The following is a 23,040-nucleotide window of genomic DNA, read 5'->3' as shown; positions in this document are numbered from 1 at the left end:
CCAGGCCTGGCTCCTGGCTCCTGGGTGGGAGCTCCTGCAGGGCTGGAGCAGGAGGGACTGCTCTGTGGCTTCAGTCCCTGCAGCCTGGACTCCACCCTGGCCCGGCGGCCTTGGGCTGTCCAGTCCCCCGGCCTGCTCCTCGCCTGCCCTGTGCTGGGCCACAGCAGCCACCTGGACGCCAGCGCCCCCTACTGTGCAGGGTCAGCCAGCACCTGGAGTCCCAAGGACAGGCGGAATCAGAATTGTGACCTAAATTCTCCGAATTGGCTCTGCCCCCGATTATGGCAGGCCCGAAAACAGGCCCAGAGGCATTGCAGCAAGTGATGGCACGAATTCTCCCATTCACTCATTCACTCATTCATTCATTCATTCACCAAACAGGCACGTGCCCCAAGACCTCCCACAGACTGAGTCCAGCAGGAGCCTGAAGCCCAGACCCAGCGCAGGAATCACAGAACTCAACAGGCCACTGCCTGCTGCTCCGGAGAGGGACGGGGGAACGGAAACGCCTGCCCAAGACTCAGGGGCGCCCGCGCTGGGGGGGAGGTGAAATGGCACAGCCACGGCAGAGAACACACAGGCAGCAGCGCTGGGCTCCTGCGTCTGCACGTGCTCACCGTGCTTGTTCCTGCCTTTCTTTCTATAGCCGTCCCGTGCCCAGGTGTGTTTGTTAATTAGGACTCAGCCCTGCACCCAGAGCACCCTCCCTCCAGCACTCATCCTGCCCCCACCCTGTCCGGCAGCAGGCCCCCAGCTCCAGCCATGGTCTCCTCCTAGGCGTCGGAACCTCTTGGAAGCCAGTGTGCCCTCCCAGTCCGAGTTAACATGCCCTGGGAAGCCCACTAAGACCCAGAGCCAAAACCGGGTCACCAGGGACGGTGGGTGTTCATGGCGAGCTCCGGGTCCTCCCACAGCTCCAGTTCTGAGGGGCCCACACCAGCCGCCCTCTGCTCCTCCGTCAGGAGTGGGGCCCGAAGCTAGCCAGGATGGTCAGGAGAGGTTTTCCAGAGTGCCCCAGGAATTCAGAGACGGAGGGTAGGACAGTTCTACCCGCAGGAGGTATTAGAGTAGCCAGATTCAGGGACAGATGGTGGGACAGTTCTACCCACAGGAGGTATTAGAGTAGCTGAATTCAGAGACGGATGGTGGGATGATTCTACCTGTAGGAGGTATTAGAGTAGCCGGATTCAGAGGGACAGATGGTAGGACGGTTCTACCTGTAGGAGGTATTAGAGTAGCTGGATTCAGAGATGGATGGTGGGACGGTTCTACCCGTAGGAGGTATTAGAGTAACCGGATTCAGAGACGGAGGGTAGGATGGTTCTACCTGCAGGAGGTATTAGAGTAGCTGGATTCAGAGACAGATGGTGGGATGATTCTACCTGTAGGAGGTATTAGAGTAGCCAGATTCAGAGACGGATGGTGTGACGGTTCTACCTGTAGGAGGTATTAGAGTAGTTGGATTCAGAGACGGATGGTGGGACGGTTCTACCTATAGAAGGTGTTAGAGTAGCTGGATTCAGAGACAGATGGTGGGACAGTTCTACCTGCAGGAGGTGTTAAAGTAGCTGGATTCAGAGACAGATGGTGGGATGATTCTACCTGTAGGAGGTATTAGAGTAGCCAGATTCAGAGATGGATGGTAGGACGGTTCTACCTGTAGGAGGTATTAGAGTAGCCGGATTCAGAGACGGATGGTGGGATGGTTCTACCCGCAGGAGGCATTAGAGTAGCCGGATTCAGACGGATGGTAGGAAGGTTCTTTTTTTTTTTTTTTTTTTTTTTTTTTTTTGAGACGGAGTCTCGCTCTGTCACCCAGGCTGGAGTGCTGTGGCCGGATCTCAGCTCACTGCAAGCTCTGCCTCCCAGGTTCCCGCCATTCTCCTGCCTCAGCCTCCCGAGTAGCCGGGACTACAGGCGCCCGCCACCTCGCCCGGCTAGTTTTTTTTTGTATTTTTTTTTTAGTAGAGACGGGGTTTCACCGTGTTAGCCAAGATGGTCTCGATCTCCTGACCTCGTGATCCGCCCGTCTCGGCCTCCCAAAGTGCTGGGATTACAGGCTTGAGCCACCGCGCCCGGCAGGAAGGTTCTAATACCTCCCTGTAGGAGGTATTAGAGTAGCCGATTCAGGGATGGATGGTGGGATGGTTCTACCCGTAGGAGGTATTAGAGTATCTGGATTCAGGGACGGATGGTGGGACGGTTCTACCTGTAGGAGGTATTAGAGTAGCCGGAGTCAGCGACGGATGGTGGGACGGTTCTACCCGTAGGAGGTATTAGCATACCCAGATTCAGAGACGGATGGTGGGACGGTTCTACCCGTAGGAAGTATTAGCGTACCCAGATTCAGAGATGGATGGTGGGACGGTTCTACCCATAGGAGGTATTAGAGTAGCCGGATTCAGAGACGGATGGTGGGATGGGGTTCTACCCGTAGGAGGTATTAGAGTAGCCAGATTCAGAGATGGAGGGTAGGACGGTTCTACCCATAGGAGGTATTAGAGTAGCCAGATTCAGAGACGGATGGTGTGACGGGTCTACCTGTAGGAGGTATTAGAGTCGTTGGATTCAGAGATGGATGGTGGGACGGTTCTACCTATAGAAGGTGTTAGAGTAGCTGGATTCAGAGACAGATGGTGGGACAGTTCTACCTGCAGGAGGTGTTAAAGTAGCTGGATTCAGAGACAGATGGTGGGATGATTCTACCTGTAGGAGGTATTAGAGTAGCCAGATTCAGAGACGGATGGTGTGACGGTTCTACCTGTAGGAGGTATTAGAGTCGTTGGATTCAGAGATGGATGGTGGGACGGTTCTACCTATAGGAGGTGTTAGAGTAGCTGGATTCAGAGACAGATGGTGGGACAGTTCTACCTGCAGGAGGTGTTAAAGTAGCTGGATTCAGAGACAGATGGTGGGATGATTCTACCTGTAGGAGGTATTAGAGTAGCCAGATTCAGAGACGGATGGTGTGACGGTTCTACCTGTAGGAGGTATTAGAGTCGTTGGATTCAGAGATGGATGGTGGGACGGTTCTACCTATAGGAGGTGTTAGAGTAGCTGGATTCAGAGACAGATGGTGGGACAGTTCTACCTGCAGGAGGTATTAAAGTAGCTGGATTCAGAGACAGATGGTGGGATGATTCTACCTGTAGGAGGTATTAGAGTAGCCAGATTCAGAGATGGATAGTAGGACGGTTCTACCTGTAGGAAGTAGAGTAGCCGGATTCAGAGACCGATGGTGGGACGGTTCTACCTGCAGGAGGCATTAGAGTAGCCAGATTCAGAGACGGATGGTGTGACGGTTCTACCCGCAGGAGGTTTTAGAGTAGCCGGATTCAGGGATGGATGGTGGGACGGTTCTACCCGTAGGAGGTATTAGAGTAGCCGGATTCAGGGACGGATGGTGGGACAATTCTACCTGTAGGAGGTATTAGAGTAGCCGGATTCAGAAACAGAGGGTGGGACAGTTCTCCCTATAGGAGGTATTAGAGTAACCAGATTTAGAGACGGAGGGTAGGACGGTTATATCTGCAGGAGGTATTAGAGTAGCCAGATTCAGAGGTGGAGGGTAGAACGGTTCTACCTGCAGGAGGTATTAGAGTACCCAGATTCAGAGAGACGGATGGTAGGATGGTTCTACCCGTAAGAGGTATTAGAGTAGCCGGATTCAGATGGATGGTAGGACGGTTCTAATATCTCCCCGTAGGAGGTATTAGAGTAGCCGGATTCAGAGATGGATGGTGGGACGGTTCTACCCATAGGAGGTATTAGAGTAGCCAGATTCAGAGAGATGGATGGTAGGATGGTTCTCCCTGTAGGAGGTATTAGAGTAGCCGGATTCAGAGATGACGGGTAGGAAGTGAGTGCCAGGGGCTGGGAAGGAGAAATGGGAGTGAGTGTTTAATGGGGGCAGAGTTTCAGTTTGGGAAGATGAAAGTCCTGGAGATGGACGGTGACAAAGGTCACACAACAGTGGGAACGTGCTATACTTAAACCGCTGAACTGCATGCTTTAAATGGTGATGATGGTAACTTTTATGTTGTGTGTTTTACAATTTAAACAAACAAGGGTAGAGCCCTCTTCCTCCTGGGCTGGGTCTCGGCCAGCAGAGAGGCCTCGACAAGCCCATGGCGATCTCCTTGGGGCCTGAAACCAGGCTTAGCAGCTACAAGAACTTCGTCAGTTTTGAGCAGACTGAGGTCTGTGCGCCGGGGCGGGGCCCAGGGCAGAGGATCTGAGCACACGTGGGCTGGGCCAGGGATTCCAGGGCTCCCTCATCCTCCATGGCCTAGAGGTCTCAGCATCGCCTCCGGGCACTTCCGAGATGGCCTCATCCTGTGTCCAGTGTGGACATGCCAGTATAGCCCCGCTCCAGCCCCATCCCAGTCGGCTCCTGTTCCTCACTCCCTGCCCCGTCCATCACCTTCCACACCCGGGAACGGACCCCACACAACGCCTTGCCTGGTCCACACCCTCCTCGCCTCCTCCCCTGGCTCTGGGGTGCTGTAGGAAAGGCCCACAGCATCCACCTGCTGGTTTGAGGAATTGGAAACTGAGGCCCAAAGAGTAGAACAAGGGGGCCCAGGGAAATAGCCATTCTGTGGGCAGAACCCGGAGTCGGCCGCCTGTGGCCCCCACTCCTGGCAGGACTCAGAACCACCAGGTCACTGGGTGTCCCTGAGGGGCAGATAACAGGCACCTCTCACCTTCCAGCACCTCCCGCCCCAACCGCCAACCCCAAACGTCCACGCCACTGAGAGACGCGGGAGCTCGCAAGAGCGGAACAGAGGCTCACTGAGGCGGAGCACCTGGGTCACTCCCCGAAGGAGGGAGGGAGCCCCCAAGCCACACACCAGACATAAGCACATGGATCTTCTCAGACCAACTCACAAGCTGCCAGCTTAAGGATTCCGACTGGAAGCTGCTTCTGTGTGTACAGAGCTGGACTTTCACACTTGCTCCTGTGAGCTTGTCTGTCCAGGACCTCCTACAACCCCTCCACCTGGCCTGTCCCGTGCCTCCTCCTGCAGCCCCTCCGCCTCCACTGGGCCTGCACCTCCTCCTGCAGCTCCTCCACCTCCACCAGGCCCCGCCTGTGCCTCCTCCTGCAGCCCCTCCACCTCCACCCAGCCAAGCCCGCACCTCCTCCTGCAGCCCCGGCCACCTCCTCCCTCCTGGCCGCTGCCCGCGGATCCCCCAACTGTGGTGCTCCCTACCCTGAAGTCTGCATGGTGCACAAGTCCCCAGCTCTCTAGCAGCACTGGACCCTCTGAAGGCAACCCTCTGTGCCATCCCCACACCCACCTTCCCTCCTCTCTACTTTTTTTTTTTTTTTTTTGAGACGGAGTCTCGCTCTGTCGCCCAGGCTGGAGTGCAGTGGCCGGATCTCAGCTCCCTGCAAGCTCCGCCTCCCGGGTTTAGCCATTCTCCTGCCTCAGCCTCCCGAGTAGCTGGGACTACAGGCGCCCGCCACTTCGCCCGGCTAGTTTTTTGTATTTTTTAGTAGAGACAGAGTTTCACTGTGTTAGCCAGGATGGTCTCGATCTTCTGACCTCGTGATTCCCCCGTCTCGGCCTCCCAAAGTGCTGGGATTACAGGCTTGAGCCACCGAGCCCAGCCTCTACTCTCTTCTAGAACCTTCCTGAACTTCCTGGTCCCTCCCAGTCCACCTCCAGCCCTGCCTCCTCCTTGGAGCCCCCCAGCTGCCCTGAACCAGTGCCCCCTACACCACCACCACCATCCCCTGCCTGGAGCTGCGTCCTGAGGGTGTTGGTTCCGTTTCCATCCGTCCCCCCCACCCTTCCCTCCAGCCGGGGCCATGTCCGCGGGCTTGGGGATTCGCTGACGGTGACCACCGGAAAGTCCCAGCATCTGAGCTTGGCTGAGTCCTTAGGAGCCCGATTGCAGCCATATCTGCTTTAATAAAATGCAAAACACTTCATTTCTTCTTAAATTTAAAAGCAAAATGGTTCAGCTCGAGTTCATCTCAGGAGACAAGGACTGTGCCGGGTGTCGTCTTCTGCCTGGAGGGACTCTGGGCGGGGACCCCGGGGTCTGCCGTCAGCCAGCGGAGAGAGGGAGCTGCACCAACCTCTCACATGGGCAGGAGCACCTGCTGCCTACTGTGGGGTCAGAAAAGAAAGGCGAGGCCGCACCTGCTGGGGGAGGGTAGGGAAACAGAGGTGAGGCCGCACCTGCTGGGGGGCAGGGAAAGAGAGGTGAGGCCGCACCTGCTGGGGGAGGGTAGGGAAACAGAGGTGAGGCCGCATCTGCTGGGGGGCAGGGAAAGAGAGGTGAGGTTGCACCTGCTGGGGGGTAGGGAAAGAGAGGCGAGGCCGCACCTGCTTGGGGGGTAGGGAAAGAGAGGCGAGGCCGCACCTGCTGGTGGGGGCAGGGAAAGAGGTGAGGCCGCACCTGCTGGGGGGTTAGGGAAAGAGAGGCGAGGCCGCACCTACTGGGGGGCAGGGAAAGAGAGGTGAGGCCGCACCTGCTGGAAGTGGGGGAAGGGAAAGAGAAGTGAGGTTGTACCTGCTGAAGGGGAACTGAGGGAGGAGCAGGGTCTGGGGGTAGCTCCAAGGGTGGGGAGCACATGGTGCCCGGTCTCTCCGAAATGCCGTCCTGTGTGGTCTTGGATGTGCTCCCTGCCTCAGATGTCACCTTGTGCCTCTCTGCGTGCGGGGTCGGTCCTTGCAGCCTCACGATGGGTAGTCACTTGGCCTTGGTTTGCCCTGCACTGTCTTCCAGCCTCATGTGGCCTTGTCTTCACACCCAGCCTGGTCATGTCTTGGGAGCCCGTCACCCACGCACCCCTCAAGGTGGAGCCCCCGCCTGGACTCAGGTCCCTCGGGCATCACACCCAGACGGTGGCCCCAGACCCTCCCCTGTCCAAACAGGAGATCTCTCATAACACAGCCAGCTGGTGTCCGGGGGACTGAGGCCCACCAGCGCCTCCGCTTTTTCCTGGCCTGACAGTGAATCCCGGTGCTGCTTCCTCAGCCTTGGCTCAGATGCCATCCTGCTGCTGCAGGATTTACCTTCTGCTCTGCATCCTGGCTCTGTCGTCAGCAGCCCTGGTCTCGAGGGGAGGCCCCTTGGCGCACCGGCTCCCGTGTGCCTCAGGCTATGCGGACAGGAGTCCCTGGACTGGGCTGTGCTTGCTGGGGCTCCTTCCCTCCAGCGATGAGTCTCCAGATCGTCTCCCTGGTGTGCCTCAGTTCTCAAAGGTCCCGGCAGCCCCTCCGTGCCAGGCAGTGGCCCTGTGCCAGCAGCCTCCTCCCACAGCCCAGGAGCTGGAGGAAACAGCTCAGCCATGCCGCGCTGCCAGCTAGAGCCGGGACTCCCTCCTTGACATTCAGAGCTGCTAAGTTTTCCTGTGCAGGGTTGGTTTGACATTTGCATTGGAACAGATTTACGTTAACTTCCTCCCTGCTGCTGGTCGGAGACCAAATCCTCCTGGTTGCTCAGGCAGTGGCCGGATGGGCCACCTGCCTCATTGCCCGCCTCGCCACAGGCAGGCTCTGGGACGCGAGACCACCTAGGCCCAGACTTGGCGCTCTACAGCTCGTGCAGTGCCCCCACCTCTGCCCCCACCGAGACCTCCAGCCCCCTTGTCTTGGAAGGACGAAGCTGCCCTTCCTGGCCCTCCCCCAACCGCAAGGCCTCGCCCAAGCTCTGCTTCGTCTACGAAGCTTCCCTGAGTGTCCCTCTTGGAGGGTCACTCTTCCCTGGTGAGTTCTGACCACACCTAGCCCCTCCATCATTCCATAGACGTAGCCCTGGTCAGCTCCGCTTGGGTCGTGGCTGACGTGGCTCATTCCTTTGCACCCCAGCACAGCACAGGACAGGCTATTCACTTGATATCCAATCAGCCTGTGCTGCATGCTCCCTGCAGCCGGGGGCCTGCCACCATGCATCCATCCACCCTTCCGTCCGCCCTGAGGGCCAGCAGTGCCTCCTGGATCCAGCCACGTGCACAGCAGGTGCATTACCTTCTCTAATAAATCTGCCTTTCTTTACCTACAACTGTTGTGGTAAATTCTTTTTATGGCCACACAGCACCAGCCCCAGATAGTCACTACCCAAGATGGGGTCACTTCCTGCCACAGGTGAACGGGTGAGGTCCCGGGATCCAGCACAGGCCAGCGTGGCTGGAGGGGGATGCTTCCGCAACCCTATGCCTTCTCAGGGACTGCGGGCTTTGCCCGGGCTGCCCCGAGGGGCACTGAATCTGAGGAGGGCAGAGTGACAGGAGCATGGAGGAACCCATGTAGGGGTTTGGGAGGGGCCACAGGTCCCAGTGCCCCCCAGCCCCTGCTCAGCCCTCAAGACATAGCCAGGAGATGGGGGTCTGTGGGCGACACCTGTGTTCTTCCTTCTGTGCTTGTGAGACCCCCGCCCTCCACGGTGCAGACCAGGCCAGAGGGAACCTGAGGGGTCTCTCTAAGTGGCAGGCTGGGTGCTGTGGCCTCCGTGGGGATGTGGGCGCTGCTCGGAGGGCTGCCTGTCACCCAGGGACCAACCTGGGCCTTCCCCTCAGACAGGCCCTGCCAGGACTCTGAAGAAGCCTGGTCTGCATGTACTGTGGGGGCCCCTGTTGCAGTGAAAATGGACAAACGGCACCCAGGAATTAGCAGGTGAGATGCAGGCAGATGTTCCCATAGAAGAAACGGGTATGGCAAACTCACTTCTCCAGCAGCAGCCGCACGGGTGTATCCCATGTGCTTCCCCAACGGCGGGACCTTGCCTTCCCTCCACTGGGAGGTGGGGTCTCCATTTCCTCCTCTTGGGCCTGGGGGCCCAGGTTAGAAGGTACGGGAGTGACACTGCCTGACTCCAGGGCTAGGCAAGGATCCGAGGGCGGCTTCTGCTTGGCTCTTTCTCAGGATGCCAACCCCTGGAATCCAGACATCACACTGTGAGGAAGCCCAGAGGCCACATGGCCACTTGTGTGTCTTGGTCAACAGTTCCAGCTCAGGCCTCTGCCGACAGTCTGTACCAGCCCCCGACATGTGAGTGAACGAGCCTTCGAGGTTTATGGCAGAGGCCCTGCACGTTGGGAGTGGAGATCGGCTGCGTGCTGTCTGACTCCTGAGCTGCAGAAACTATGAGATGATAAATGGTTTTCATATTTTTAAGCCACTATGTTTTAGGGCAATTTGTTATTCAGCAACAGATACACAGCGACTTCTCTTTCCTGAAACTGATCCTGTAACTCTGACGTTACTCCGTCCTTACACGTTTGTTAGAATTTACCAGTGGAACCATAGGAGCCTAAAATTTTCTGTTTGGAAAGGCTTTTTTTTTTTTTTTTTTTTGAGACGGAGTCTGGCTCTGTCGCCCGGGCTGGAGTGCAGTGGCCGGATCTCAGCTCACTGCAAGCTCCGCCCCCCGGGTTTATGCCATTCTCCTGCCTCAGCCTCCCGAGTAGCTGGGACTACAGGCGCCCGCCGCCTCGCCCGGCTAGTTTTTTGTATTTTTTAGTAGAGACGGGGTTTCACCGTGTTCGCCAGGATGGTCTCGATCTCCTGACCTTGTGATCCGCCCGTCTCGGCCTCCCAAAGTGCTGGGATTACAGGCTTGAGCCACCGCGCCCGGCCTGGAAAGGCTTTTAGCTACAAATTCAGGTTCTTTAACAGGCATAAGACTATCTCGGTTATCTATTTTTTCTTGAAAGAGTTTTGGTAGTTTGTGTCATTCAAGGAATTGGTCCACTTCAGTTGTTGAACCTGGGTATAGAGTTGTTCCTAGTATTTTTTTTATTGTTCCTTTAATGTGTTTTTTTATTGTTCCTTTAATGAGTGGTATTGAGAGTGATGTCCTCTTCTTTTGTTTCTGATATAATTTGCATCTTCTTTTTACAACAGTCTTGCTCTGTTGCCCAGGCTGGAGTGCAATTGTGCGATCTCGGCTCACTGCAACATTTGCCTCCCTGGTTCAGGCGGTTCTCCTGCCTCAGCCTCCTGAGTAGCTGGGATCACAGGCACCCGTCACCATGCCCAGCTAATTTTTGTATTTTTAGTAGAGATGAGGTTTCACCATGTTGGTCAGGCTGGTCTTGAACTCCTGGACTCAAGTGATCCCCCATGTTCGCCTCCCACAGTGCTGGGATTACAGGCGTGAGCCACCATGTCCAGCCTCCTTCTTTCTTTTTTTTATTGTTCAGTCTAAGGTTTATCAATTTTATTTTTTCAAAGAAACAGATTTTGGTTTGGTTGACTTTGCTTTCAATTTCATTGATTTTTGCTGTAATCTTTATTATTTCCTTCCTTCTACTTACTTTAGGTTTAATTTTCTCTGCATTTTTAGTTTCTTTAGGTGGAAGTTTGGGTTACTTATATGAAATATTTCTTCTTTTTCTAATAATTTAATACTATAAATTTTCCTGTAAGCACTGCTTTACCTACCTACCACAAATTTTGATGTTATTCTTTACATTTTCATTTCAGTTCAAAACATTTTCGATTTTTTTTTTTTTTTTTTTTTTTTTGAGACGGAGTCTCGCTGTGTCTCCCAGGCTGGAGTGCAGTGGCGTGATCTCGGCTCACTGCAAGCTCCGCCTCCCGGGTTCACGCCATTCTCCCGCCTCAGCCTCCCAAGTAGCTGAGACTACAGGCGCCCGCCACCACGCCCGGCTAGTTTTTTGTATTTTTAGTACAGACGGGGTTTCACCATGTTAGCCAGGATAGTCTCGATCTCCTGACCTCGTGATCCACCCGTCTCGGCCTCCCAAAGTGCTGGGATTACAGGCTTGAGCCACCGCGCCCGGCCTCGAATTTTTCTTGATACTTCCTGTTTCATAGATTATTTTAGAGTGTGCCATTCAATTTCCAAATATTTGTGAGACTTCACACATATTCTGTTATTTAATTCTAGTTTAATTTCTTTATGTACTAAGACCATACTTTGTATGATTTCTATTCTTTTAAATTTGAGAGTTTGTTTTATGACCAGAATACAGGCTGTCTTGGTGAGTCTCATGTGTGCCTGAGAGGAAGGTGCCTCTGGGTGTCTGTGTGTTACTTTGTTTTACACATGTCAGTTAGTTCCAATTGGCTGAGGTTGTTCAGGTCATCTGTATTGTGACTGATTTTCTTTCTTTTCTTTTCTTTCTTTTTTTTTTTTTGAGTCTCGCTCTGTCTCCAGGCTGGAGTGCAATGGTGCGATCTCAGCTCACTGCAACCTCCGCCTCCTGGGTTCAAGCGATTCCCCTGCCTCAGCCTCCTGAGTAGCTGGGACTACAGACGCCCGCCACCTCGCCTGGTTAATTTTTTGTATTTAGTAGAGATGGGGTTTCACTATGTTGGCCAAGATGTTACTGATTTTCTACTTGACTGTTCCGTCAATTACTGCTGGGGGAGTGCTGACATCTCCAGTTAAAACTGTGGATTTCCCAGTTTCTCCTTTTAATTCTCTCAGTGTTTACTTCATGCATTTTGAGACTCTGTTATGAGCTGACTACACATTTAGGATGGTTATGTCTTCTTGGAGAACTGACCTTTTTATCATGAGGTAAATGTTCCTCTTTATCCCTGATAATATCCTTTGTTCTGAAGCTACTTATTCTGATATGAACAGAGTTCCTCCAGGTTTCTGCGGCTTAGTGTTTAGATAGTACATCTTTTTCCATCTTTCAGCTTTTTACCATCTTTGTCGTTATGCTGAAAGTGATTTTTTTCACACACTGTAGTTAGATATTGTTTTCTAAAATCCAATCTGACAATCTCTTTATTTTTAACTGGTGCTTTTAGATCACTCACATTTGTAGTGATTATTGATATGGTTGGATTAAAATCTACCATCTTGCTAGCTACTTTGTGTTTGTTTCATTTGGCTCAGTTTCTTTCCTCCCTTTGTTAAAAAAATCTTTCTTGGAGTAATTGAACAGTCCCAGCTCCTCCTTCACACCCTTTGCAATATTGGGAATTATTGTATATTTTACATTTATATGTGCTATAGACACAAAATACATTGCTTCTGTTTTTCACTTTGTACATTTCGCTTTGGACAGTTAATTATATTTTAGAGCAAATAAAAATAAGAAAAAGTAAACTTTATTTTAAATTATTTTATTCAATTTCCAACTTTCTTCATTGCTTTGTGTAGACCCAAGTTCCCGGTGGACACCACGCTCCTTCTGCCTGAAGAACTTCCTTCGGCATTTCCTGTCGAGTAGACCTGAGGGCCGTGCATTCCCTTGGGTTTTGTTTGCCAGAGAAAGACTGCATCCTTCATATTTGGTGGATAGTTTTGCTGGCGATTGAATTCTGGGTTGACAGGTTTGTGTCGTTTCTCAGTAATTAAAGATGCTACTCCATTGGCTTCTTCCTTGAATGATTTATGACAAGAAGTCAGCTGTGATTCTTACATCCTGTTCCTCTATAGGTATTGTGTTCCCACCACCCCCGCACTCCCAGGCCACTGGATCCCTCCAAGAGTTCTACTTTGCCTTTAGCTTCCTTTTTTCTTTTTTTGAGATGGAGTCCGGCTCTGTCACCCAGGCTGGAGTGCAGTGGGGCAATCTCGGCTCCCTGCAGCCTCTGCCTCCCAGGTTCAAGCAGTTCTCATGCCTCAGCCTCCTGAGCTGGGACTACAGGTGTGAGCCATGCTGCCTTTGCCTTTAGTTTTCAAAAGTTTGAATTTGATATGCCTAGGTGCAGTTATTTTTGGTATTTGCCCTCCTTAGTGTTAAGTTTCTTAGATCTGTGGCCTAGTGTGTGTGTGCGTGTGTGTTTGTGTGTGTATATGTGCATGCATGCACGTATGTGTGGGGGGGCATGTGTGTTCATGTGCATGTGTGTGGGGGTGTATGCGTTTGTGCATAAGTGTGTTTGGATTAGCATGTGTGTTCGTGTGTGTGTCAGCATGTACGTGCATGTGTGTGTGCGTGTGTGTGCATGTGTGTTTGTGTGCATGTGTGTGTGTCCGCATATGCACACGTGGGGGTGTGTGCATGCGTGTGTGTGGGTGTGTACGTGTGTGTGCATGTGTGTGCATATGTGTGTGCCTATGTGTGTGCATGTGTGCATGGGTGTGTGAGTGTGCGTGCACATGCATGTGCATGCATTACATTCACGTGCAGGTGCTTCTGCGTGCAAGTTGTTGTGTGCAGATGTGCATGTGCATGTGCTTCTGTGTGCGTGTGCATGTGTGCAGGCATGCACATGTGTGTGCACATAAGTGTGCTTCTCTCTGTGTGCATGTGGGCGTGCATGTGTGTGTGCTTCTGTGCGTGTGTATGTGGGTGTGCATGTGCGTGTGCTTCTGTGTGCTTGTGCATGTGTGTGGGCGTGTACATGCATGTGCTTCTGTGTGCTTGTGCATGTGTGCAGGCATGCACATGTGTGTGTGTGCATGTGCGTGTGTTGGTTATTGGGTGTTGATCTATCTTCACGTTCACTGACCCTTTCCTCCACTGCATTGCGTCTACTGCCCCATCGAAAGCATTTTTCATCTCTGTAGCTGGGGTTTTGGTTTGACGTCTTTCCATCTGGTTCTTTCTTATAGTTTCCATCTCCCTGTGGAAATTACTCATCTCATCTTGTACATTGTCTACGTTTTCCGTTAGAGCCCTTAACATACTACTCAAGGTTGTTATGTCCCTGCCTGATAGTCCCGACATCAGTGTCATACACAATTCTGGTTTAGATGATTATTTTGCATCTTTGGAGTCTGTTTGTTCTTGCTTTTCACATGTCTTACAATTTTTTACTGGAAGGCAGGCATTTTGTGGAGGACAGTAGATACTGCCATGAGCGGCTTTATGCTGGGTGATGACCTGCCCTTCCTTCTCTAGGTCTTTGGTGTGGAGGTTTTATTACTCAGGTCAGGACTTGGACTTGGTTTGAGGTTGTTGCTATGGTTACCTTCTGTGTTTAGGGGATAGGCCATGTGCCAGGTATTTTCTCAATGACTTTTCCTTGGCTTTGTGTCTTTTCTTGGTTTCATACCCAGGGAGAATGCTTCTCCTTCAGCTCTTCCAGTTTTATTTTTATGGAGCCCTTGTTAGTCTTGCATGAAAGGGTGGAGAATGCTTCTGGCTCCATCTTAGGCAGGCACTGTGTCCTCGGGTCTCAGGCGTGTGGTTTTCACGAGTGCACTGGTTCCTTCCCAGCCACGGAGCTGGGCCAAGCATTCTCCTTCCTGTTCCCCAGGACCAGGGCTTCTCCCTTCTCACTTCCTCTCACTCAACCACAGTGTCTTCCCGCAGTGTCCTGGGGTGACGGTTTCTGCCCTCTTCTCTCTGCAAGTGAATAGTGCGTTTCACAGGAGAGTGAGGAGATGGTGCTGTCTGGCGGTGGCTGCCATCCTCCTCGCCCGCTAGCACCAGAGGAAAGATTGCTCATGATTTTCCACGACCTTTCCTGTGAGCCCCTGGTGGACTCTGCAAAAGGGGGACCCTCCACCCCGTGTCTTTGTGGAGGTTCCCAGGGTCAGACCAGCCTCACGCAGACTTTAGAATGTGCTGACATTTAGCTGGATCTTCTTCCTGGCTTATCTGGCATCCAGCAGTGTGTTCCAGGCAACCAAAGGCTGGAACCAAAGGTTCCAAAGGTTCTGTGTCTCGCATCCAGAGCCTGGTCCCTGTATCTCCACAGATTTGGAATGAGTGGTTGGCCGAGACCTGAGCTTTCTGATAGCTTCCAGAAGGTGCTCATTTCCAGGCTTTCCTGTGTTTCCCGCATTGTAAGCATGGGTGTGATGGTCTTTTCGTCTCTTTGCATTTAGCCCAGGCTGGAAGGCTTGTCTTCGTTTGCAAAGGATAGTTGTGCTGGGTATAGAATTCTAGATTGACTTTTAAGGCTGTTGCTCCAAAACCCTTGCTGTTCACGTTGTTTCTGAGGGTGAACCTGCTCTTGTCCTTTATTCTCCTCTGTCTAATGTGTCTTTTTTTTTTTCTGGCTGCTTTATTGATTACCTTTCCTGACACTGCCAGATTTCCCTTTTTTGATGATTTTGAACAATTTAATGATGATGTGACTCCATGTGGTTTTCGTCATCTGTGTCTTGTGCGTGGGGTGATGAACTTGGCTTTGTGGGCTTGTTGTTTTCATACAATTTGCAGTGTTTTGGAACATACTTTACTTTTTCAAATATTTTTTCTGTTTCTCCTCATTTGGCCACAGCAATTACATATATATTTGCCCACTTTATGTTGTCTCACTCATCACTGATACTCTTTTAATTGCTTAAAAATTCTTTTGTCCCCACATTTCATTGTGGACAGTTTCTATTGCTGCAACTTCCCTCCTCTTTTCTTCCGCAGCGTCCGTCTGCCATCGATCCTATGCAGTATGTTCATGTCTCAGGTACCTTGATTTTCATCTCTGGAAGTTATACTTTTTTTTTTTTTTTTTTGAGACAGAGTCTCGGTCTGTCGCCCAGGCTGGAGTGCAGTGGCCGGATCTCAGCTCACTGCAAGCTCTGCCTCCCGGGTTCACGCCATTCTCCTGCCTCAGCCTCCCGAGTAGCTGGGACTACAGGCGCCCGCCACCTCGCCCGGCTAGTTTTTTGTATTTTTTAGTAGAGACGGGGTTTCACCGTGTTAGCCAGGATGGTCTCGATCTCCTGACCTCGTGATCCGCCCGTCTCGGCCTCCCAAAGTGCTGGGATTACAGGCGTGAGCCACCGCACCCGGCCAATTTTCATCTCTGGAAGTTACACTTTATATTTGGTTCTTTTCTACATTTCCCATGTCTCTATTTAACCTTTTGCAAAAATTAAACACAGCTCTGATAACTTTTTTTGTTGTTGTTTTGAGATGGAGTCTCACTTTGTTGCCCAGGCTGGAGTGCGGTGGTGCAATCTTGGCTCACTTCAACCTCCGCCCCCAGGTTCAAGCAGTTCTCCTGCCTCAGCCTCCTGAGTAGGTGGGACTACAGCTGCCCGCCACCACACCTGGCTAATTTTTTTGTATTTTTAGTAGAGATGGGGTTTTGCGATGTTGGGCAGGCTGGTCTCGAACTTGTGACCTCAAGTGATCTGCCCACCTTGGCCTCCCAAAGTGCTGGGATTACAGGCATGAGCCACTGCGCCCAGCCTCTGATAACATTTTAAATATCCTTGTCTATTAACTCTAAATCTACATCAGTTTGGGGCCAGTTTCAATCAATTGATTTGGGGGTCACATTTTTATATTTCTGTTCATGCCTAGTAATCTTTGATTTAATACCGTAAGTTGTGAATTTTAATTCACAATAATTTGGTTAGTCCTGGTTTTTGACATTTGTTATGGGGTGATGTGTTACTTGCAATACTTTAATTTTGGGTTTTTTTGTGTTTCAGGTTTGTTCATCCTAATTATTCCTCCACTGAGACTGCCCAGTGTCTCCCTTCTGAGTTCTCCCCTGACAGTGCCATGGATTTTGAGGTTTTCCAGGCGGGCTGGGAAACAAGTCCTCTCCCGGTCCTGTGGGAATGCAGGGTTGCTCCTTCCGACTCCTTTAGCTGGGCCTTTCCCTGGCCTGGGCCGCTTCCGCCCAGGGTGTGCAGAGCAGATCCCAGAGGCTCCGTGTCAGTGCAGCTCCCTCCTCTCCCTCTCTACCAGGAGCCTTGGCTTCCCCAGGCTCCCAGCTCAGTCCTGTCAACCCAGAACTGCACCAGGAAGAAGCTGCAGCAGCCGGAGGGCTCATCCTCTCAGGGACTGTGGAGCTCTGCTCCCAACGTCCTAGGTCTCTAACGATACTGCCAACATCCCAGGTCTCTAACGATACTGCCAACGTCCCAGGTCTCTAATGATGCTGCCAACGTCCCAGGTCTCTAATGATGCTGCCAACGTCCCAGGTCTCTAATGATGCTGCCAACGTCCCAGGTCTCTAATGATGCTGCCAACGTCCCAGGTCTCTAATGATGCTGCCAACGTCCCAGGTCTCTAATGATGCTGCCAACGTCCCAGGTCTCTAATGATGCTGTCAACGTCCCAGGTCTCTAACGCTGTGGCTCTGGATATTCTGTCTGTTGTTGTTCAGGCGGGAGGTGACCCTGGCCCTGTTACTGCATGTTGGCCCCAAAGCCTCTTTGAATCACCATGACATCCTTGTCCCACACATGGCTGCCTCTATCTCCCTGCCCCTGGGCCTTCACTCATCCAAGTTCAGCCCCTGAATGCCCACCCTACCCACCTCTCAGAATTCCACCTGTTGCAGGGTATCCCGGAGACCCAATGGGTTTGTTCTTGATGTGGCCGCCACTGAGAGCCACCGAGAGTGTAGGGATGGGTGGTGGGGGGTGGAGATGACAAGAGGAGTGGGGGTGAGGTTGGGGTTGGGGTTGGGGGATGGGGTGGGGGTAGAGGGGTTTCCTGGAAACATGCCTCATTTCCATGGTGGTGCCTATGATGTGGCATCTGTGAGTTTGGGGGTGTTTGGCCACTGGGGGAGGACGGTGCGTGGAGTGGGGTCAGGGTTGCAGTCTGGGTGGCACTGGCTTGCTCCTCTCTGCACCTCTCAGCTGTGGGCTCTGTCTGTAGTGGCCCACAAGGATGAAGCCCCGGTGAGCTGTCCTGGGCTTTTGTCCTCCTGCTCCCAAAGATCCCTGACCATCCTGGGGGAGCCATGCTCCCCAGCTCCAGGCCGCCAGAAGGCCGACTCAGGCCCAGCACAGCAAGGGTGCTGAGGCTTGGACGGGTGCCCGGGGGGTGGCGGGACCTGGTGACTCCTAGGCCCTATCCCCGAGCTCTCTCCGCGTCCCAGTCCCCTGAGTGATCCTGGCTGCCGGAGTCAATGGGAGCACCTTTCCCGCCTCCAGCCCTAGCAGGTGGTGTCAGGGAAGGTGTGAGACAGACTTTCTCATTCTAATTCCGTGCATACCTCTTTATATGAGATGGTTACAGGCATCATGCATTCATTTTGTAATTTAAAAAACCCAGACAAGTCAGTCAACGATTTTATTGCTAAGGAAACAAAACAATAAAAAAGAAGCGAGGCAGAGCTGGCTGGTGATAAACTGGCCTGTGTGGTGGGAACCCAAGCCCCCGGGCCAGGCAGGAGCCTTGAAAATAAAGTTCCTGTGGTTTGTGATTGGACCCCCGAGCCACGCAGCCTGGGTAACCGCTGGGGGCGGGGAAACCGCTAGGGACGGGGCTGGCCATGACCTCAGCAGGTGGATCTGAAGGGGCCGTTTGGCTGCTGCGGATGTGAAAGTGAATTTTATTTTCTTCGGGTTCCAGAGGCAAGAAATGGCCTGGTAAATATTTTTTGTGCCTTTAAAAGAGATATTCAGGCTGGGCACAGCGGCTCACACCTGTAATCCCAGCACTTTGGGAGACCGAGGCGGGTGGATCACTTGGGATCAGGAATTTGAGACCAGCCTGGCCAACTTAGTGAAACACCGTCTCAACTAAAAATGCAAAGAGTTATCTGGGTGTGGTGGTGCATGCCTGCAATCCCAGCTGCTCAGGAGGCTGAGGCAGGAGAATCACTTGAACCTGAGAGATGGAGGCTGCAGTGAGCTGAGATTGCACCACTGCACTCCAGCCTGGGTGACAGAGTGAACTGGGTCTAAAAAAAAGAAAAAAATTCAGCTGAGAGAAGGCTTTCTCAGTCAGATGCCCCCGGGCTGAGTCCTGCCCCTCACCTGCTCACTGCCAGCACCGGGAGGAAGGGTTCCTAGGGCTATTCTGGGCAGCTGGGGACCAGGGCTGCCATCGGCCAGGAGAAACCCACTGGGGTGCAGCCCAGCCCTAAGGGAAGGAGGGGGACTGGGCCAGGGGGGGCCAGACCTGCTTGTGGGAGGGGTGGGGCCGGTGACAGTCCATGCAGGGATGGTGGGGCGGCGGGAGGTCCAGCTGGCACTGGGGCCCGACTGGCACTGGGGTCCGGCTGGCACTGGGTCCGGCTGGCACTGTGTCCAGCTGGCACTGGGTGCACAAGCATTTATCTAGGGGGCCTCATGGACACGGGTTGGGGAGATTACCAAGCCCATCAGCGGGTTGGCTAAGACCTCTCTGGGGGTAAAATGCGTGGGGAGATTCCTGGTCCTGCCCAGGCCCTCTGCCCTGATGCCACCCCGAGGAGCTCACCCCACCCCAGAGGCTGCAGGGCCAGGACCACTGGGGGCTTGTGCTGGCCATGAAGGAGTCCAGGTCCCCAGAGGGACCACCCTCACCTTGAGAAGGACAGAAGGTCCCCCCTTTTCTGGTTTCTCATCTTCTCTTCCCACCTCCCCACCCCCAGCTCTCTCCATCGACACCCTCCCCAGAATGGACCTGGACCAGGTCCTTACACCTGGGGGTGCTGGTAACCCCATTTTACAGATGAGGAGACTATGGTCAGGACCAAATGGCAGATTCAGGGTTCATACCCTGACCCGTGACCCCGGGGTCCTCACTGCCCGCTGCAGCCCCCCAGCCGCTGCTGGTGCCGCAGCACTTCCAGCACCGTCCAGCAGGTGGTGCTGCAGGGACAGCTTCCGCGGCCCCGGCTCTCCGGCTGCGCGCTGGGGCTTGGAGCTGGGGTCAGGGTCTCCCTCCAGCCTGCGGTGAACCGCGACTGCAGCTGCAGTACTGGAGCCCCTTGGCAGAGGGAAAGCCGAGCATCCGGAGGCCAGTGGAAAAACCGTGTTGCCACGGAGTCTGTTTCCTCCTGAACTGGAAACGGATTTCAGGTAAACAGTGTTGAGTCCGAGCCCAGCAGTGCTTTGCAGAGTAGTCACCGCACCTCCTGGGTTTCAGTTCCCAGTTCCCTCCCCCGGAGCCGCATCTTCCCTGGTCCCTCTGGACAGGTCAAGCGCCCTGGAGGGAAAGCGGTTAGCCCCACACTCCTGAAGCCCCCTCCACGCTGCCTTCTGCCTGGGAAGGCTCCGTCTCTGCCCTGACCCGAGAAGAGGCAGGAGCCACCTTGGAGACAAACTGAGCCCCTGCGCCAGCTCGCCAGCCAAAAACACAGAGGCAGGAGCGTCGTTCCTGGCGCAGTACCAGCGCAGCCTGAGAGCAGGAGGAAGGGCCTGCAGGCCACAGGGGCCCTGAGCCACACAGGAGGTGAGGGACGGGCTGGGAGGGGCCCCGAGGTGGGTGACAGGTGCCTGCCTTACCCTTCTGTTTCTCTGAGCCAAAGCAGCTCTCTGTGTAAGGGCAGGGGCAGACCCTGGATCCCGAGTTCACATCTGTGCCTCCCTACTTTTCTTTCTCCTCTGATGGAAGTCAGGGGACACCAGGGGAATGAGGGGGACCCCCAGACTCACGTGACCTTGCCTCTAGCTCTGGGTAACCCGTGAGAATGGGGTTTCACATCCAAGCAGCCATCAGGCTTCAGTTCCCATGAGCTCCTATTTTAACCTCCTTCTCCCAGAAGGTAGAGACCTTCAGCACAGGCAGTGCTACCTGTGGTGCAGCACTGGGCACACCACAGAGGCCAGGGGTCTGTGAGGCTGGGGAGCTGGGCCCTGGAGGTGAAGGAGCCGACCCTGGGTTGGAATGAGCAGGTTCTGAAGGCTGAGGGGGCTGGGCTAGGAGGCTGAGAGGGCTGGTGTAGGAGGCCAGTCTGGGAGGCTGAGGGGGCTGGTATAGGAGGCTGAGGGGGCCAGTCTGGGAGGCTGAGGGGGCTGGAGGAGGAGGCTGATGGGGCCAGTCTGGGAGGCTGAGGGGGCTGGAGGAGGCTGAGGGAGCTTATCTTGGCAGTTGAATGAGCTCGTCTTGGGAGAAAGCACACATCGTAGGGGCTTTTAGGGTGCCACAGGAGGCAGCACCCAGGCCTCGGCCTTTGGGTGGGAGGGTGGGAGCCCTCCACCTTTGCGTGCCTCCCCCCTGCCTCTGCTGGAAGGCTTCTCCCTTTGTCACGGGACCCTTGGGCTGTCATTTTTCCTGCTGGAAGACTCTGGCTGATGGCACCTTTGCCAAGGTTTGCTGGGGCCTGCTGGGCTCGTTCCACCCACTCGGCCTGGCAGGTTGGACTTGGCTCATGCTACCCACCTGGGCCCCACACTGGCTGAGGGCGAGCCAGGCACAGAGTGGTGAGCGGTGTGTGAGTGAGTGGGTGTGGGGTCCAGCCACTACACACAGCCAGGCACGCTGGCTGCAGCAGGGTGGACAGCTCCACACGCCGGCTCCCTGTGAGGCCGGAGCTGGACCAGGTGAACCCCACAAGTGGCTTCCACAGCTGGCACCAGGGAACACAGTAGTGCTCGGAAGCTTGGAGGCGCCAGGAACTGCAGAGCCCCAAAGAGAGTGTCACAGCCCTGGCTCAGGGAGCTCCTAGGTCTGGGCTCCCCGAAGGGCCACAGCTCTTCTCTCCTCCTTTCTTATCTCCCTCTCATCACCCACAGCGTGGCGAGAAAGGGGGCATGTTTCAACTCTGTCATGGCTCTTTCATCCCTGCCATTTGGGCCCCGAGTTCTTGTCCCACACCAGGAAGAATGAGGTACGTGGACACGTGGAGGGTGACCAGGTGAAGGGGAATGTGGACACGTGGAGGGTGACCAGACAAAGGGGAGCTTTACTGAACAACTCAGAGGTGGCCCGCAGTGGGTCACTCCTCTTGGCAAGCAGGGTGGCCCGTTGTCACCTGGAGTCTGGCTGAGTCTGGGGTTTTTATGGGCTTCAGAGGAGGAAGTGCTTGCTGATTGGTCCGTGGGTGGTCATGGGTGGGCCCAGAAAAAGCACCACAAGTTCTCACTCTGGTCCACAGAACTGGCAGCCCTGGCCTGAAGATGGGCCTTCACTGGGACCCTGCCTTTCCACCCAGGAGCCCATCTGCCCCCTGCCACCATTAACCTGCTATCCACAGTGCCCACCGTGCCCAGGCTGTGCTGAAGGCTGGCTGCAGGCCCACGCAGACCTGCCCTTAGCGTCCCTCAGCCTCCCTCCCATGCTTGTCAGTGCCCAGAGTCTGAAGGGGGCCAAGACAGCAGGGCTGGTGTGTCAGTGCTGCTGCAAGTGTGAGTACACCTGGCTGGGCTGTGACAGTGCCTGGGCTCAGCCTCTGCTTTGCTCTGAAATCAGAGCAGGCACTGGGAGCAGGCAGAGGCCAGGCAGCGGGGGCAGGGGCTTCCTGGGCCTCCGAGAGTGCAGAGATGCCTGGGTCTGCAGCCACAGCTGGGCCCCCACCCTGTCAATTCAGAAGTGGGTGGAGCTTCCACCTGTGCCCAGCTCCCACCAGCTCCACAGAGTGCACAGTCCCGGCTACACCTCCCCGATGGCAGCCAGCATCATGGCAGCCCACTCTAGACGGGCCGCCGCTGCTATCACCTTCACCGTTGGGTATTCCAGCCTGGTTACATGCCGGCCTCCTACCTCCCCCTGCCTCCAACACAATCAAGGGAACAGGTCATGGAAAAAATGCAGAAGGAGCCTGAGGGGACGCTGCACCTGTGGGCTTGAGCTCTGATTTTTGAGCAGTTGAAGAAAGGCCCCTCCTTTTCTCTGAAAATTGGAGCTGGAATAACACAGGGTATCCACCAGGAGATCTGTATGGAGGGCCAGCTGTGAGCAAACTGCAGTGTGGACACAGCACAGCACAGGCATGGCCCTAAAGGAGGGTACCACGCAGCGCGGGTGAATGGGGGGCCCTGGAGCACAAGGCGGAGGGTGGTGTTGGGAGGCTGGAGTTGCTGTTTTGTGTGCATGCACCCCTTCCCCCACACTCCGCGTCTTCCACCTCAGACTCTCCCCTGCTCTTTTCCCTGGGTGACCCTTGGAGCTGCTCATCCTGGGGAGCAGGTGAGGTCAGCACCTTGGATAGCTCTGTCGCTTGGGGAAGGCCCCGCGTTGAGTAAGGCCCCCTGGTTTCAGCTCCTAACAGCCTACTACCACTCCTGCAAGCATGCAGCTTCGGGTCCGAGCTCCGCGACCCCACAGCCCACCGAGAAGACGTCCTCATGGCACGGCTCCCCCCGTTGCACTTTGCCAAGTGTTGGCTGGAAGATGGTGGGAGAGGAGTGACAGTTTGATGAAGAATGAATGAATGGATTAATTAATGCACAGGGTAACAGAGGCTGGCCCGGCCCGGTGCCCGTTCCTTATTTCCTAATGCAGATAAATTCCAGTAATTTCTGTGGGGTGAGAAATGGGCATCAGAAATAATGGTTTTACTGTCAAAAATTGAAACGGAG

At 54.3% G+C, this 23,040-nt stretch overlaps 2 long non-coding RNA genes across 2 annotated transcripts; one reads left to right on the top strand and one right to left on the bottom strand.

The window, feature by feature from the left end:
- Positions 1 to 5,901: 5,901 nt before the first annotated feature.
- Positions 5,902 to 7,219, bottom strand: LOC141407959 (uncharacterized). Its single transcript, XR_012419626.1, has 2 exons — positions 6,529 to 7,219; positions 5,902 to 6,158 (listed from the first exon to the last, which is right to left on the bottom strand). It is a non-coding gene; the product is annotated as an uncharacterized lncRNA (long non-coding RNA).
- Positions 7,220 to 21,252: 14,033 nt separating this feature from the next.
- On the top strand, positions 21,253 to 23,029 carry LOC141407957 (uncharacterized). Its single transcript, XR_012419622.1, has 2 exons — positions 21,253 to 21,350; positions 21,618 to 23,029. It is a non-coding gene; the product is annotated as an uncharacterized lncRNA (long non-coding RNA).
- Positions 23,030 to 23,040: the final 11 nt, after the last annotated feature.

The sequence above is a fragment of the Macaca fascicularis genome, chromosome 10 (genome assembly GCF_037993035.2).
Source record: "Macaca fascicularis isolate 582-1 chromosome 10, T2T-MFA8v1.1".
Lineage (NCBI taxonomy): Eukaryota > Metazoa > Chordata > Mammalia > Primates > Cercopithecidae > Macaca > Macaca fascicularis.
This window is presented reverse-complemented; position numbering and strand designations above follow the sequence as displayed.